General features: G+C 40.0%; 1 protein-coding gene and 1 long non-coding RNA gene across 26 annotated transcripts in view; one reads left to right on the forward strand and one right to left on the reverse strand.

Annotated features, from left to right (window-relative positions):
• The window catches only part of LOC109038096 (calcitonin gene-related peptide type 1 receptor), a 506,731-nt gene that overhangs the window by 216,538 nt on the left and 272,392 nt on the right, over window positions 1–17,801 (forward strand). The window contains exon 3 of one of the 25 annotated variants that reach the window (XR_002009695.2): window positions 3,865–8,611. The exons of the other annotated variants lie outside the window; for them this stretch is intronic. The gene's annotated coding sequence lies outside the window, so the exon portion shown is untranslated. Of the gene's footprint in view, window positions 1–3,864; window positions 8,612–17,801 lie in introns of those variants that run through there. 25 annotated transcript variants of the gene reach the window in all.
• LOC140224603 (uncharacterized) lies at window positions 7,619–17,587 on the reverse strand. The gene is made up of 2 exons (XR_011899884.1): window positions 14,357–17,587; window positions 7,619–7,993 (listed from the first exon to the last, which is right to left on the reverse strand). It is a non-coding gene; the product is annotated as an uncharacterized lncRNA (long non-coding RNA).

A 17,801-nucleotide genomic window follows, 5' to 3' on the forward strand; every position in this document is an offset into this window, starting at 1 on the left:
AAGTATGTGCAAACCAGATAATTAACGAACTTTTACGTATGTAAAACACGGAGGTATAAGCATCACTTCAAGCACAACATTAAACTGCGAAAATCACTTGGTACGCCAATATCAAGATAACAATGGTGGACACTCTCGAACAGTTGTAACCTTTCCTGATCAGACTGATTCCAGGAACTTGCTTGGTGCCGACATGGGCTGCGCATGCGCTGCAGACTTTTTGAGTAATCTGCGCCGCGAAATGCAGCGCCACTTAGTGGGCGCTCCTGGCCTGTGTCCTGCCTGTGCCGCCTTTTCTAGTACAACATGTTTTGGACTACGTTGAATTCTACGTCCCGAAAACGTAGACAGCGAAACGGCGTAAGTGCGATTTTAACTTTTTAGGTTAGGTTTACAGAGCAACGTTCCTTTCCACGTTCCTGTTACATCGCCAGTGAGACGTCCTCGGAGCACCCCTGTTCTTCCATGTTGATTACAACGTAGATATTGTACCTATACGTTCCCGGAATGTTTCAAGGTCTACGTTGATTTTCACGTTGCTGAAACGTTCGATGTCATCTGGGTTGACACATCTTGAGAACTACAAACGGATGAATTGATGAAAAGACGGAAATGTTTTTGTTTATTAGACTAATAATGTATTTTTGTTATGTTTATGATATATTAACTGTGTACGGGTGTTGATTGTTCTTTAACTTGAGACGAACTCGTGACGAAAGCGGATTGGGGTGTGACGAGCACTGACACACGCGATTGACGAAAGACCACTGTGAACGACTTAAACCGAATATCCTCGTCGCCAATGTTATATCGGACTTTCCGCTGAGACGCGGAGAAAGGAAAAAAATGTTTCGGACAATGAAAAGACACTTTATTCTTATAAAAAACATAGGACAGCGGAGACTAGCACAGAGCTTCAAAGACGACGGCAGAGACTGTACCTACACAATAGACTCGTTCAAACATGGATGGAAAAAAGGCGGGCTTAACAAAAACAACATTCATTTTTTCCAGGGGGAAATGTTGGTATCGTTGCATGGTGTCAACGGTCATGATGTCAACAAACCAAAAATCTGATCATGAGGTCAACGATTGGTGACTTCTTACTCAGGCAGTAAAACGGGAAAATGGGCCCTGAGTATGGTGTCAACGATCACGGTGTCAACAAATAAAAATATGTCTTCCTCAAAAGCAAAATTAAAAAATTAAGTCTACAGGAGAGGTTTTTGTCACGTTTAGTTCGAGTAGGTTAGGTTAGGACAGGTAAGGTTAAGTAGGGTAAGATCGAGAAAAGTTTGGTTCAGTGAAGTGGGGTTAGGTTAGGTTTGGTAAATTAGGGTAAGTTTAGGTTAGGTTACGTAAGGCTAGAGTAAATAACACAAGAAAAATAAGACTCGAAATTTGCAAGATATGTGATGGATGGAAGTTTTAAGTTTCGTTGACACCGTGATCGTTGACACCATGGTCATCTTTCATAGGAGTCAGAATTATTGATTTTTGGATGATCATGGTGTCAACAAACACTTAGAAAAACTGTTTGTTGACACCATGATCGTTGATACCATGCTACGTAATCGAAATTTTATTCTAGGTGCCAACATTACTCCCGATTTGTATACATAGGTACATGCAGGGTGGACTAGAAGATTCAGGACGGTCGGCTACTAGTATAATAACAGTAAAATGGTATAATGGTATTTAAAAGGACCGACGGAACATTTCGGTAATAAACTCTTAGTATACATTCTGTCGGTTTTAGAATACCTAGGTCCATTTCCTCCAAAATATTTCCCCAACCCCACCTCCCAGCACTTTTGACCTCCCCGTTGAGAGTACAAAACTTTTTTAACGGTACATTTCGGTACTAAACTAGTACTATTAAAAGGTGTAAAGAAACATTCTGAATTAATCACGCGGGACACAGAAACGGTCCGTTCAATGCTGCCACGGGCAGAGGGCCGTGGCTGGGGGTACCCCCTTCCCCCCTGGGAGAGGCCTTACGGTAAAAAAAAATGCGGTTTTTTCGACGGTTTATTTCGGTACAAAACTCTTAGTATACACCCTGAGGGTTTTCGAGTAGGTATGTAAGCCGTTATTTCGAAAATATTTCTCCAACCCCCCCCCCATTTTTGACCCCCCATAGCTCCCCTATTGTGAGGGTACAAAACTTTCCTTGAACGGTACATTTCGGTATGAAATATAAGAGTGGAAGGATTCCACCTTTCAGTCGATTCCAGCATTTTCAATTTCACTACAGGGTAGGTAAGTGTCCCTTCCCCGCCTCTCTTCCCCCCACGTTTTATTCGAGTCCGGTAGGATTACTAGATTGTGCGACATACGTGAATATTTTACATGGGTCTAAATCGGGAAAGTGTTGAAAAAGCAACTTATCTGGCATCAGTAGAGTCTTGGAGGTGCGAGAGGCATATGCCTTGCTGGTAAAACCCATGATTTAGCCGGAATTTTTATTAAAACTAATTGGTTACGTTTGAAGCATCAAATGTACCTATTCAAAGGAAAGATATTTTAAAAGAATAATTGTAAATGGACACAGATGCTGTCAGGGTCAGACCTGGCAACGCTGCTTGTGAGCCCAGCCACCGGGGCAGATGTCGAAGCGGCACCACATTCAATATACATATGTATGTATGTATAGGAAAAAAATACAAGTGGGCTCAAGGTGATTCGGAACTTCGACTATGCTATCATTGAGCTTTTTAGACCCATTAAGTCACCGATAATCTTCTTAAGAAGTCAAGATGAACTTCTGCTAGGTACCTACGTCAGCGAGTCAAATCACGGGAGGAGATCCACGGTTGTCACTTTACTCCACCAGTCAAATGCGTTGTTGAAGGAATGATCGACCCCCATCATTGCTTCATCTCCATATGTTTATTAATGTGCAAATGATGACTCGCTCCGGTAACAGGATTCTTGGACAAAATCAGTTTTTCCTGAGAGTCTCCAAAATGTATACATCATAGATATCAAATGTGCAACTGCTGAGAAAAATGGCTCGCGGAGCAAGCCGAATGTCAGCACCAGGGGTCCCGGGGCCACAGCCCCTTGGCTAGTTCTGACGGACTTGCACAGCGCGCCCAAAACGGCTAGTACTCAGTTGAGAGTCTAAGACTAACTGTTCCTGCACATGAGATCGTTTTTCTCGAGTTTTCCCTTTCTCTCTCGACTTTCTTCGGTTAGGAAAATAATAGGAAAGAAAATCATCTGAAGGTGCAAAAATAATGCGAGTGCAAAGAGCCCGCGGTTAAGATGAGGGGAAAACGGTAGTTGATAAAAGGGCAGGGGGTGGAGGGAATGCGATTAAACTCAGGGGTTTCATTGTGGTGAAGTGTTGAGTTGAAGTTTTATTCTTTTATCCAATTATTTTCAGGCGGTAATTTCGATCCATCATTTCCAGCACCTGGGTTGCCATTTGGATTTTTTTTAGTAAGTTTTCTTTCCTTGTGATTTGCAGCCAGCTCAGAATTAAATTTTGCGTTCAATAAAAAGGATAATATTTTAAGAGCAAATGCAGCTTCTCTTATCAAATGATTTGCAGTATACCCTAGATCCAAGAAGCTTTGACAGAATGCCGGATTCTTTCTTAGAAACTCGATCTCTACGAAGGAGGTGAAGAGAACCGCCTACAAACTTGGTGGAGCTTTTTGTGATAAAAACGCTCAACATGTGACACGGGCCGAACAATGTAGGTTTTACAAGATACTGAAGGTATGATGAAAGTATAGGTAATAAAGGTATGAAAAATTCAAAACAAAGTGTGATCATTCAGATATTACGCTAAGCTTTTATCATTAGGTATACTTTAAGCTCTCTGACCCCCTTAATTTTCATTTTTTGTCACAGTTCGTCCTACTATTCTATGTCAATTTTCATGATTTCTCCGGCCTTCGACAGGAGATAGTACCGATGTGAGCCCGCTCTATTCAAACCTACATTAGAAATAGGCATGACCCTGTTTTTCGATACGATACAGTTGTGAATTTTTCCATTTAATGAATGTAAATTTTCATTTTTTATTAAAGTTGATTTGAAAGATCTACGGGACCGATTTTCATGATTTCGTCGGCTATATGATAGTAGAATGAGAAATGGCAATCCCTTGAGAGCAAAAATTAATACGTCTTATATCAGCTGAGTTCTTTTTAGATTTTCCATAACCTCTGGTGCACTATATTATTAAATAAACATGCTCGGCATTTGAATTAATCTCTTTCCAAATATCCATTTATGCCTACGGAATGTTCCGAGGTACCCGCTCTATTTGGATCAATAACTCACGGAGGCCCGGAAAGCGGGCGTTAGAGAACGCGAGGGCGCCTAGTGAGGGTCACAGAAGATTGGGCTGCGTAACGGCCAGGGGACGTACCGAACCCCTTCGTATATTATTATGTGAATTGACGTGAAAAAAAACATAATGCCTCAGTAAATATAAACTGTGAAAAGTTAATTATTTATTTCTCAATCACGCCTCCAAAAAGCAAAACATTTCTTCTTTCTACCAGAAAAAATGACTAATAAACGCCAATTTGTCGATTTTACGTAGTATTCATGTAGTATCCTACATCCATCCGAATGCCAGCACTGAAAAAAAAAAAAAAAAAAAAAAAAAAAAAAAAAAAAAACCATAACATAATGAGTAAGACCTTTGGGCCTCTTAAAATTCCCTGTGTTCAGGCAACGTACCTTGCTCTAATTATGCATTTCAATAACGGGCCTGTTGCAAACTTTTGCTAGAGCAAAACTAAGAGTTGTTTCTTATAGATAATGCCTCAAAAATCACGATGAGCGCATCGGCAAACTCTGAAATGCACTCATAACTTTACAATCTGCGTAAGAAATTTGCGGTTTTTTGAGCTTCCCGCTTCAAAAACGATACTACGGCACAGGTGAACATTTTGTAAGAGGAGTCGTTCCATCGTCGGCAATAATCATCATAGCCGACGCCAATCCGCCAAAACACGTTTGATGGGACGAGATAACACCTGAACTGGATTAGACCAGATAACAATCGGTGTGTTAACGTTCATATTTTCCACGCCCGAATTGATTGACCTTGAACTCTCCTTGCATTACGCGCGGAATTGCGTGCAAGCGTCGGCCATGATGAATATCGCCGACGACGGAGCGATTCCTCTAACAAAATGTTCACCTATGCCGTAGTATCGTTTTTGAAGCGGGAAGCTTAAAAAAACGCAAATTTCTTACGCAGATTGTGAAGTTATGAGTGCATTTCAGACTTTGCCGATGCGCTCATCGTGATTTTTGAGGCATTATCTACAAGAAACAACTCTTATTTTTGGTCTAGCAAAAGTTTGCAACAGGCCCATTACTGGAATACCTCCACCGCCATTGCTACACATAATTGAGAAAAGACTGGTAGGTAGGTTCAATAAGGAGACGGACCCCCCTGGAATCAACGTGACGCCGATGCGCCGCGCGTCGTAAGGGAAAGCGGCGAGTGCTTGGAAGGTAAAAACGCCTTCCTCTCCGTTCTTATGTAATTTTAGGGACGTTCGTTGAACCCGAAATCACAATTCATTATCTCGTGAATCGATAAGAACTCTATTTCAGCCCAAAAGTACCATCAATTTTCTGATTGAAATCGAAAATAATCGATTGATGGATTCAATATATCGTCGCTCCTCTTGACGTTAAGGCGTATCTCGATTCCCACTTGAGCTCTGTCTCCCGTATCGCACTATGGTTTCCGGGGCTCATGCAGGAATAAAGATACGCCCTTACGTCGGGGGCGCAACGATATTGGCTCTCTGAAGTGAAATTTCGATTTTGCGTATGATAATGCTAAGGAATTGATCTGAACGTGTGTGAACGATGACATTGGTTCAATTTTACAAGAAAACGGGATTAATTATCATATTTACCCCTCCCCCCTCCCTTCAGAACTCGGAAACCCTGCCAAAGCATTTACCTATAACCTAGTGTACTACCCATACTCATTTTAAACGTATCTTGAAAATTCTCAGGCTTTGGGACATTATAAGCTTCCATTTAATGCTCGGTTTGATGGCCGAATTGCCTGCCCAAAAAGCAAGCCATTCTTTGGAACGCTCCGCGGAAAATTGGTTCAATTTTCGGTTCAGGGGGGTAATTTTAGGCCTCAAAAAATTATTAGATGACTATAATTGGTGGTATTAGTTTCTGACTGCCTAAAAATAACCATGTAAGACACTCACGTATTTTAACCATCGAGAACATTTCTTTTCAATAATTTAATGGGACTTACTCCCGGTAACTTGGCTATTCTAGCCCCAAAGGACCTTACAGCCCTACGACCCTCGGATCCTACGGCCAAATCGGCCCCTAAACACGGAATTCTACAATTTTCTCAGGAATGAAAGAGGGTCTTCCCAGACACTCAAAACTGGTCTTATCATTTTTTGCCTAGCCCCCTGGGAAAAGGGGGGGGGGAGGGGGTCAAAGTCAAAACCTTCAAAGTAGCATAACTTCTCAACGGTACGTCAAAGAAAGATGATCTTGGTGTCAAAATTTCAAGGAAAATGAGAGCTATCAGAATACATGTATGAAATTATTACTTTTGCAAAAATTGACCTACTTTTGGGGGAATTAAAGAAGGTCCCCCTTTCGGAAATTTTCGTATTTCAAGATTTTCAGTCAATTGGTTTTGACGAGGCAAAACAAAAACAAGCCCAAATGAAAGTAGAACGTTTAAGGGTTAAAAAAATCCCCAGTTCATCTAGGGAAACGATTAGAAGCGGAGATATGAGTCTTCAATTTGACGCGGCGCGCGGAAACCTTGCATGTTCCGAGTCTCAAGGTCACCTGCGCCCCGCAGATTGCTCGCATGTGGCAAGTTTTTGTATTTTTATGCTTCTGTAGGTCGTTTCTCAAGTGAGACATTCAATGCCCTGATAAAAATGGCAAGTGTTAGGCCAGTGAATTTTCCACTGAGGTCTGTGCAATTTGCTCTGAGGTCAGTTCAGTTTTCTCTGACGTAAGTGTTAAAGCACTTACCCAAGAAGTCAGCACTGAGGTAAGAGGCACTGACGTCGGGAGAAAGACTTACATAAGTGCAGAGATATCTCCGAGGTAAGCGGGACTGAGGTCAGGACTTGGTTCAGAGGTTACGTCTCTGACATCAGTCTTAATCGAGCCGCACTCACTCCCAAAAAGTAGAGATAGCTGTTAAGGTTGGCGATTAGCCGGGTGGGAGAGCAGAGAGAACCCAATTTGATTCGATGACACAAACTTTTATTCCATACTTCACAGAGCACACCGACCGAATAATCCGACGAAACGCACTCACATTCCTCACCAACTCGTTGCTCCCCCTCCAGTGATCAGCCGAGCAATCCACTCCTCTGATTGGCCAGGGGAACTTCTCAAGTGATGCTCCAAAGCAAACTCGAAATTTCCCCGGCCAACAGAGCAGCCGTGCCAACTGAACAAAGGAGAGGCAAGCAACGTCAGGGAGTCGCTATACTTGACATCCCCCCTTGTTGGGAGAGGAGGACCTCCGACGACTAAGATGGATGAGAGTTTAAGTTTTTTCTTTTGAAGCGCAAAATTTTGTTAAAGTTAAGCATGCTTTTGTGAGCAAGTGAAACGTAATAAAGGATGGTTTTAGAATGAGACTGTTTTTCTGTCTTTGACAATTAACAATTATGATAAGATACAAGTTAACGATCTACTGTTTCTAGGGGATGATTCTACAAAATAAGGTAAGATTGATTGACAACGGATTGCAAGATAATTTAGCGTGAAGAGGAAGATATTCATCTAGATTAAGAGTTGTTTGTGAAGAAGATGAGTTCAGGTTGAGATAAGCAGGACTCTTTGCATGATGTTGAGGTAATCAGTGATAAGCCCATATTAACAGCTTGAATTGAGGTGCTGGAGTAGTTTGAGCTGATAAAAGGAGTCTGCGGTCTTCCCAGAGTGTAGAATCGTTCCCAGAAACTGGATCAGCAAGAGTGTGTACAAATAACAGTTTCTGAAACAAGAATTAAAAAGCGATAATATCACAGCTTAAAAGGTTAATGAGGTTTTTAATTAATCTTAGTTTAAAGAGCCTTATTACAGCTAAAATTTCTTTACATTTGGTGCCATAAGTAAAATGTAGAGAGTATTACAATATAAAATTAAATAGAATATTTGCGTTGGCGAGAGATACTCTGACATGGAAGTACTGAAGTAACATATTGGGCTTTAGGGGGCACAGGCTTCAATCGAGAGACATGTAAAATTTCATTTGATAACTTTCCCCTCATTGGGATAGTAACTTCATAATTGAGGTCAGAGACTTTCTTAACGACCATGTAAGGGCCTTGATAGAGGGGTGATAATTTGGAACTGGGTCTTGAGAGAGTTACATAAACCTGGGAACCTGGTGTTAAATTTAAAGGTATATGAGATTTGTCATAGTGTTTTTTGTACCTACCTCTCCTGGGCTTTTTTTATGATTTCAGGCATTTCATGTCTGATTTTTAGTAATTGTTCGATGGATTCCAATAAATCAACGGGAGGGTTGGGGGGTTCTAGGGATGCGGTGAGAGAAGTGTCCGGCTCATACCCATCATGGACCAGGTAGAATGGGGAATAGCCCGTTGAAGCTTGTGCATTTGAATTGTAAGGTAAAATGGTTGACCAATTTTTGTTAGATTCACTTATGTCATGTTTCAAAATCGTTACGATAGTTTGATTAAGCCGCTCCACTAAGCCTTGTGATTGAGGTCTGTAAGCAGTGCTGTGGTGCTTTTGGAATTTCTGGTGAGACAATTCTGTGATAAGCTCATTATCAAAATGTGAGCCTCTGTCGGTTGAAAATTTACTAAAAAAACCTTTTTGAGAAATAACATCACTTATAAGAAATTTGGCAACTGTGTTAGCGTCAGCATTATGGGTTGCTTTTGTAATCGCATATTTGGTGAGGGTACAAATGGCAATTAAAATATATTTGTGACCGTACGAACTTGATGATGGACCGAGAAAGTCACAAATTATGTGAGAAAAAGGTTTTCCAGTTAATGGCGGTGGAAAAGGCTGCAGCAAACCGTACTTAACTTTTGCTGGCTTATTTAAGTTACAAGAATGACAACGGGAGATGTGGATGGCTAAATCTTGCCGCATTGTTGGCCAGTAGAAATGCCTCTTTAGCCTATCGTAGCATTTTTTGAAGGAAAAGTGGGCTGATCCCGCAACTAGGTCATCATGGATATGGTGCAAAACAGAATTAATCAAGGATTTGGGCACATACAAAGCGTAAGACTCTTGATTTTTACACCACAAATTTAGGTAAATTAAATAATTTCTAAGTGAAAAGCGACGGCTTCGGCGAAAAACATTGCGATCCGAAATTGTTTCCGGAGAGATGATAGCCTTTCGTATGATCTCAATTCGTGGGTCCTTTAATTGTTCTGAATTAAAATTAGTGGATATTAAAGCTAAATCATTATTTGAAATTGGCATATTTTTGTCTAAAGTGGCTATAATTGCGGTTACTGGGAATCTAGATAAATGGTCAACTGCTTTTATGGCTGGCGAAGAAGCTTTCTTGTAAATTACATCAAAATCATAGTCGACAAGTTTTGATACCAATTTATTTAATCTAGATGACTTTTCTTTACATGTTGTAAAATACTCCAAACTATTATGGTCAGAAAAAACTGTGAATTTGCGGCCATTTAGGTAATCACGAAAATGAGGCACTGCTAAAGCTAGGCCCTGGAGTTCAAGTTCAGTCGAACCCCAAGACGGTTGTGATTGAAGTTTTTTGCTGAAATAACCAATAGGATGTAGTTTTTTTGTTTCTGGATTACGCTGGGCAAGGATAGAGCCAGTAGCCAATTTCGAAGTATCTACAATTACCACGGTTTCATGATCTTCATTGAAGTTTTGCAACACTGGTTTTTGCGTGTAAAGAGAAATCAAAGTCTTGAACGCTGATTTTGCTGCAGGTGTTAAAGTAAATTGTTTGTCGGAAGAGATTTTGAGGAGATCATACAATGGGGAGCAAATTTTGGCAAAATTGTGGATAAATTTACGACAGAAAGAACAGGATCCCAAAAATGAACGTAATTCTTTCAAAGATTTCGGCGGTCTTGCATTTAGTATTGGGATTAAATTTTTGGTTGATGGAGCGATACACTGATGACTAATCAAATATCCTAGGATGTCTATTGATTCGCAACATACTTGGGATTTCGAAGTTTTTAGGCGTAAGAAATCTTTTTTTACCCTTTCGAATACGATATTTAACAGCTTAACGTGGGTTTCATAGTCTTTGCTGTAGACGATCAGATCATCAATGAAGATTATGACACCGTGATACAACAGGTCGGCAAACACTTTGTTCAGAGCCCTACTAAATGATGATCCATTTTTAATGCCCATAGGTTGTCGGTTAAACTCGAACAAACCTCTACTAGTTGTGAATAGTCCAGGCGCCTGGTAAGTCTACCTGGAATTTTGGGTACACAGCGATTTTTTTGGCCTACTTTATGTTTTTTGGGTCGCTGAATCCGAATCTGAAGTTTCCGCACGCGTATCTGGTGAGCATTTTCCGCTATTTTGAAAAAATGGCCTAAAAAGGCCTTTTTTTGCGGTTTTTTTGATATAGCGGCTACGGATGAGGAAAAGTCCCGAATTTAGCTAATGTTTTGAATAGCTGACATAATTTGGAAGAAAATGGTGTATACATATGTTAGGTTTGCTTAAAAATTGAGGAAGATACAGCATCGTGAACATCGCGCCTATTCACGTTTTCACGGCGCACCCGTCAACGCGCGATCCGGCTCGCCGCGGTCAGCCAAGTTCCGAAGCGTTCTTAAGTTCCGAAATCCGAGGTTCCTCAATTTTTGAGCAAACCTAGCATATTTATATACCATTTTCTTCCAAATTTTGTCAGCTATTCAAAACATTAGCTAAATCCGGGACTTTTCCTCATCCGTAGCCGCTATATAAAAAAAACCGCAAAAAAAGGCCTTTTTAGGCCATTTTTTCAAAATAGCGGAAAATGCTCACCAGATGCGCGTGCGGAAACTTCAGATTCGGATTCAGCGACCCAAAAAACATAAAGTAAGCCAAAAAAATCGCTGTGTACCCAAAATTCCAGGTAGCCTCATTTTTAGCTACCAGGCGCCTGGACTAGAAGGCAGAACATTTCCTAGATTTTTCAGATAACTCTTGTTGGAAAAATCCGCTCAAAAAATCAAATTTGCTGAAATATTTGTACTGACGAAGCTCAGTGATCAGGGATTCTATTCTTGGTAATGGGTACCTGTCTGGAATGACCTTGGCATTTAAGCGACGATAGTCGACAACAAATCTTTTGTCAGATAGCGATAAATTGGTAGATTTTTTTGGAACTTCAGGTTTGGTAACTAAAAAGGCTGGGGACGCATAAGGCGAAGTGCTATCACGAACAATACCAGCTTGTTTTAACTGACCAATGAATTCATGCAATTGTTCATCCTCCATAGGTGACATGTGAAAAGGAGGAGAATGTACAGGAATGTTATCTGTTAAATTTATTTCAGCAGGCATCAAGCGTGCTTCATGTATTTCAATTTGTGAGGATGCAAAGACTTCAATGTTGTTTTGTATGATTTCCTTGACCTGGTTGAAAACAAGTGGCGGTATTGATCTATTGATGAAAATTTGTGTTCCCGATTTGTCAACAGGGAGCAAATTTTCTGGAATACTATTACTAGAATTTGTATTGGAAGTAATATTGGTTATAACATTCTTGTGAGTTTCATTTTCATTGTTTTGGGATTGTAGAGTATTGGAAGTAATATTGTTTATAACATTCTTGTGAGTTTCATTTTCATTTTCAGCGTTTTGGAATTGTAGAGTGAAATAATTACCCATGCCAGAATTAATCTGCAGCTCTTGGGCTGGGAGGACACGGTTAATGCATGTAGGCGTATCCACAAATCTACTTGCACATATATTTCGACGTGTATTAACTGTGATAATTTTGCTTCTCAAACCTGTCATTTTAATGGAATTGGTTGATTGGCAAGGAGGTGCACTACCTGTACTAGCAGGAAGAGTGCCAGTAATAGATTTACTGTGTGGAAAAGCTGGACTAGCAGTATTATTCCTATTCTGTGATTTGGAGTTTTTTATAGAAACATCATTTATATTATTGCAAGGAAAAAGGTCAGCATCTACTTTTCTAATTAGATTTAAGAATGCCTTCTTTTCAAAGTTGTTTGTTCTTTGAAAATACTCCAAGTTTTTCTTGAAGCAAATGGTACCAATGGGTGTATCCGGATATAAAATGATTTCTTGATGAGAGAGGTTTTCAACTGGTAAAGACAATTGAGTTAAACAACATCTATTAATATATAAATTTTTTGACTCCAACCATTTGAAATTTGGTTCAAAAAAGAAATTTTTTTGAAACGCTGGAAACTCACAATGAATGTTCACGTCAGTAACTGATAATGGTGCTAGACAAGTGGTATTTTTAGTTACTCCTTGTAAACTTAAAGGGTATTCTAACGAAGACAAACTATTTTCTAGCTTATGTACAGAAGGGGCGGAAAAGGTTGTTCCTTGGTGAGTGAGTTGAATGCAGTTTGATTTATAATCTATGATGGCTTGGTGTGTTTTCAAAAAGGAGTCGCCCAAAATTAAAGGAGACGATAAGGATTTGGTAACATACACATTGGTTTTCAGTTCCCTACCGGCAATGTTGAGCAATAAGAAACCTCGTTTTACAATGGGTAACGATTCATTGTTGGCTGTTTTCAAGTCGACTTTCTTTCCTTTTGCAGAAAGAACAAAATTTGCAAAAGCGATAGAACAAACGGATACACTAGCGCCGCTATCAATAAGTGCTGTGGTGCTATGATTTTGAACTTTCACATCAATAAAAGTAGACAAGCCTAAGCTTAATGTACACATAGAGGTTTCTTTGGCGACTTTAGTCTTTGTTTGCGGAGCCATGCGTTTAAAATGGGTGTCCTTTCTCACACGAGACAAAGGAGGAAAATGATCTTCATAAACACTAGAGGAACAGGGGTTTTCAGTTGCCTTTGGCATGAAGCTTTTGCGATTATGGGTAATCGACGTCTTAGATTTATTTCTAAAAATACCACTGTCTAAAATTTTGATTGTTGCCATCCTTTATTAAAGCAAAACAATCTCTCTTTAGATGCCCGCCTTTTCGGCAGTGAACACAAAAACGTACTTTACATTGGGTTGTATCATGAGCACACCCGCAAATAAGACATGTAGCACTAGGATAGGTTTGGGTTTTCGGTTGTTGGGCAGGGTATGGAATGTACGGTGGATGAAATGGCATCACTGGGCCTGGATGAAAAGGTTGTTGTTGGTAAAATGGTGGGTGTGGAAATTTTTGATTGTTGAATTTCTTTTTCTTCTTTTGTTGCGGTCTATAGGAATCATTTGTTTGCGAACGAGGTTGGGTATTTTGATTCGCTTGTAAAGCAGAAATTTTGTTTATGATTTCATCCAGCTTGAGCTCAGCTGTTTCATTATGCGAGGGTTTACTAATGTTAGCAATGTTTAAATTTATATGCCGCTGTTCGAACTTCTTTAAGGAGGATTCAAATTCATCCATCGTACTATGTGGGAAGAGGGAAAATGTGGTTTTAATAGCCATGGGCATGCCTTTTAACAGATGAAAAATAACCTGAGAATCCGACGTATTTGGATCGATTTTCTTACAGATGGTAAGCACTTTAAATGAGTATTCCTTTAGATCCTCCGCAGAATCAACTTTTAAATTTTCTAATTGGACTGTGAGTCGAGAAACTTTGGCTACGTCTTTGAATTGAGATTTAAATTTAGCGGTTAACTGTTCAAAGGTGAGGGCAGGGTAAGATGTTTTCAAAAATTCAAAATATTCAAGCGCTGCATCTTTTAAATATTTTTGAACGAAGAGAGGCACATACTCTTTTTTCCAGTTGTTGACTTTGACTGCCGCATCCAAAGACTCTAAAAATTTCTCCACAGTCACATTATTCCCGTCGAAAACTGTGGGTAAGATAATTGGAAAATGTTTAAAGTGTGACGGAGACACATTATCACCTGGTGGGTCATTTTCCTTGTTGTTAGACATTTCTGAAATTGTTTTTTTAAAAGTTAATTTACGGACTACTTTGGATGGGACCACAAAGTCTGAAAGGGCGCTTGGGAGTTTTGTGGGACGCGTAGAGTGCCGTAAAGGGTCTTGGGAAGAACTAGGACCAAATAACGTATCAATTACTGTAATATCATCCTCCGCCTCTGAGTGGGACATTTACAAAATAGGATGCTATGCAACCTGAAAAGAAGAGAAAAACATTTGGGGAACAAAGCATGAACTGAGGAATTGATTCACCTGGTTAAGGTTAGAAGTGTGGTGGGTAATCGAGTTGAGATCATGCCCATTCTGAGGTTGAGAAGTGGAATTTAGCTGCCGTTGGAATGTCCATCACGAGATCGGGATTCGGATTTAGGCCACCAGTGAGAAGTCCATGACGAGGTTGGAAACTTGATAACAGATTATTCAGTCCTCAAGGGTTCGCCGAGGTTTTGGCACCATGTTAAGGTTGGCGATTAGCCGGGTGGGAGAGCAGAGAGAACCCAATTTGATTCGATGACACAAACTTTTATTCCATACTTCACAGAGCACACCGACCGAATAATCCGACGAAACGCACTCACATTCCTCACCAACTCGTTGCTCCCCCCTCCAGTGATCAGCCGAGCAATCCACTCCTCTGATTGGCCAGGGGAACTTCTCAAGTGATGCTCCAAAGCAAACTCGAAATTTCCCCGGCCAACAGAGCAGCCGTGCCAACTGAACAAAGGAGAGGCAAGCAACGTCAGGGAGTCGCTATACTTGACAATGGCTCCCCCTTCCCCCTCCCTATTTCATTTTCGTGGAGGAATATTTCCTCGGGATACGGGGACCACAAACTTTATCTTTCAGAGAGGCATATTTTGTAGAGGGTGGGATTTTCTAAGAGGGAAGGAAAACTAGTTTAGGTAGCCACACTCTTGAATAATTTGTTTTACCCTCTTCGTTTAAGATGGCACTTAAATAATCAAAAACCCCCCAAAAAAATGAGATCGGTAAAAATATTTTCACCGCTATAATATGTATTTCGATTTATTTATTTAAGCATTATTATTTTTTCAACTTAAGAGTTTTTTTTTAAAAAAAAAATTGTTTTAAATTTGGTTTTAATTTTTTTCAGTTATAACTCTTTTTAAAATGTTTCAGTCTTAATTTTTTTTTTAAAATTTTCCTACTTTATTTTTAATTATTTTCTAACTTTTTTACTCCTTTACTTTCAATTTTTGTATGTGCTAATTTATAGTTTTTGTATAATTTCAAATTTAATTATTTTTTTTTGCATCATTAGCTTTAATTTTGAACTTTAATGCATTCCATTTTTTTTTCAAAGACACATAACTTATAAAACTTCATTTACATGTTGATTGATTAAATAAGAATAATATAAAAATTAAGTATCGGATTCAAATTCAAAGACAAAATCATCTTTTGCTGGCAAAATTACTCCAATGGGGGCCCTGAAATGGTAAAATTACGCCCCAAACATTTACACGCGCAGGTAGTGTAGTGGTTCAGTCGCCAGGTCGATCACCGAAATTAAACTACGTCGGGCGTAGTTAGTACTTAGATTGGAGACCACATGGGAACGAGCGTTGTCCCCTGAAGATTGTGATACTTAATTGTGATTGAAAACTCACAGCAGCCCTCCCTGGTCGTCATCTCGTCAAATAGTGACTTTTAACGTACCTGGCGGATCGGTAATTAACTAAATTTTTGCTTGTACAGTATTTCTGGGAGTTTCCTTTCCGCTTACGTCTGAGACACTTAGGTCAGTGCCACTTACATCAGAGGTACTTGCGTTTGAAACAGACCTAACACTGAGGTAGCAGATCAGCGCCCGGCAGCACTGACATCAGTGTTTAGGTCTGTTCCAAAGGCAAGTGCAACTGATCTAAGTACTAGCCATTTTTACCAGGGTGGAGACGGAATATTCGGAATATATGAATTTCGCGTAATGGGCATCCGGTGACGTTTGCCACACTAACGTTAAGCAATTTGAGCTGCGTTCCAAATTACTCTCTCAACATTAACTGGGGCTTGTCTTGAAGCACAAGCCGTCTACCTCTACGAGCAACTACTCGGCTTTAAAAAGTAAGACCCGCAAAGCGCAGTAGCTTAGCTCAATTATAAAACTGTAAAATCAAGGGAAGTCCAAAATTTGGCAACCATGGGTTGTTCAGTTCTGTACAGATCATATGTATATTTGAACTGAGGATACATGGTTTTTTCTAAATTTTGAGAGCAGAATCTTCATCGCAGCAAATGTTTAATGAGATACGATGGACATACGTAATAGTCGATACCCCTAGTCCCCTCTCGCTCCTTCCGTAAAATTCACAAATTCCGAATATTCCGTCTTCATCGAATGATTCACTTGGGAAACGACCTACAGAAGCATAAAAATGCAAAAACTCGCCACTTGCGAGCAATTCGCGGGGCGCAGGTGACCTTGAGACTCGGAACATATACAAGGTTAACGCGCTCCGCGCCGCGTCAACTTTGAAGACTCATATCTCCGCTTCTAATCGTTTCCCCTAGATGAACTGGGGATTGTTATAAACCTTAAACGTTCTACTTTCATTTAAGATTGTTTTTGTTTTGCATCGTGCAAACCAATTGACCGAAAATCTCGAAATACGAAAATTTACGAAAGGGGGACCTTGTATAATTCCCCCATAAGTGTGTAGGTCAAATTTTGAAAAAGTATTGATTTCATAGGTACATGTATTCTGATAGCTCTAATTTTTCTGGAAATTTCGACACCAAGATCATCTTTTCTTTGACGTACCGTTGAGAAGTTATGCTACTTTAAAGGTTTTGACTTTGACCCCCTCTCCCCCCTTTTCCCTGAGGGCTAGGCAAAAATAAGACCAGTTTTGAGTGTCTGGGAAGACCCCTCCTTCATCCCGTACTCCCTTTATCCATATTCCATTATATCCCATAATTGAAGGATTCCGTGTTTAGGCCGATTTGCGGCCGTTTTGTTGTAGGGTGTGCGTGGGCTCCACGACCCGTGGATCCGATTCATCAGTCTTGGAAGGGAGTGAGTGCGTGGAACCCACGCAATGTGGAGCGATCGCACCGTTACCCTCTTTTTTTTTTTTTTTGCTCAATTGACCCGGTAGGAGACACTTTACTTCAAAAAGCTGAAGACCTTTTGCTTGTGACACGTCAAAAAATTTAAACTCGCTCAGGCGCATCGTGAAGGGAGAAACAAATTGCACCGCCTTAAGCAGAAAGGAACCAAGCCACGTCAGCTAATTGTCAAATTTAAGCGACAAATTTAATTTTTTCCATGAAAAATGGTTGTGCGGATTTTTACGTGCAATATTTTCAGTGAACGTTCTAGTTAGTACGAAGCAACTTCCTTTACATTTCCGAAGAAATTCGCACAATTCTCTTCTCTTGTAAACAATGAAATTGCGTCCAGTTGAATTTAGCAATAGCTGATGTGGCTGGGTTCCTTTCTGCTAAACGTGATCCAATTTTTAGTGTATTTTCCGAAGGAAATACACTATTGCGTTCTCCCCTGATGTCAGATCTGGACCAAAGACCATGTAATGAGCATCGATCATGGGTCGTAGATTACGAATATGCATGCCGTTTGAATTCATGTTTATATATATATATATATATATATCTGTTTATTTATGTATGTATTTCCGACTCATCGTGGTTTTTCCGATTTTTGCTTGGTTATATT

This window comes from Bemisia tabaci, chromosome 1, assembly GCF_918797505.1.
Source record: "Bemisia tabaci chromosome 1, PGI_BMITA_v3".
NCBI classification, from domain to species: domain Eukaryota; kingdom Metazoa; phylum Arthropoda; class Insecta; order Hemiptera; family Aleyrodidae; genus Bemisia; species Bemisia tabaci.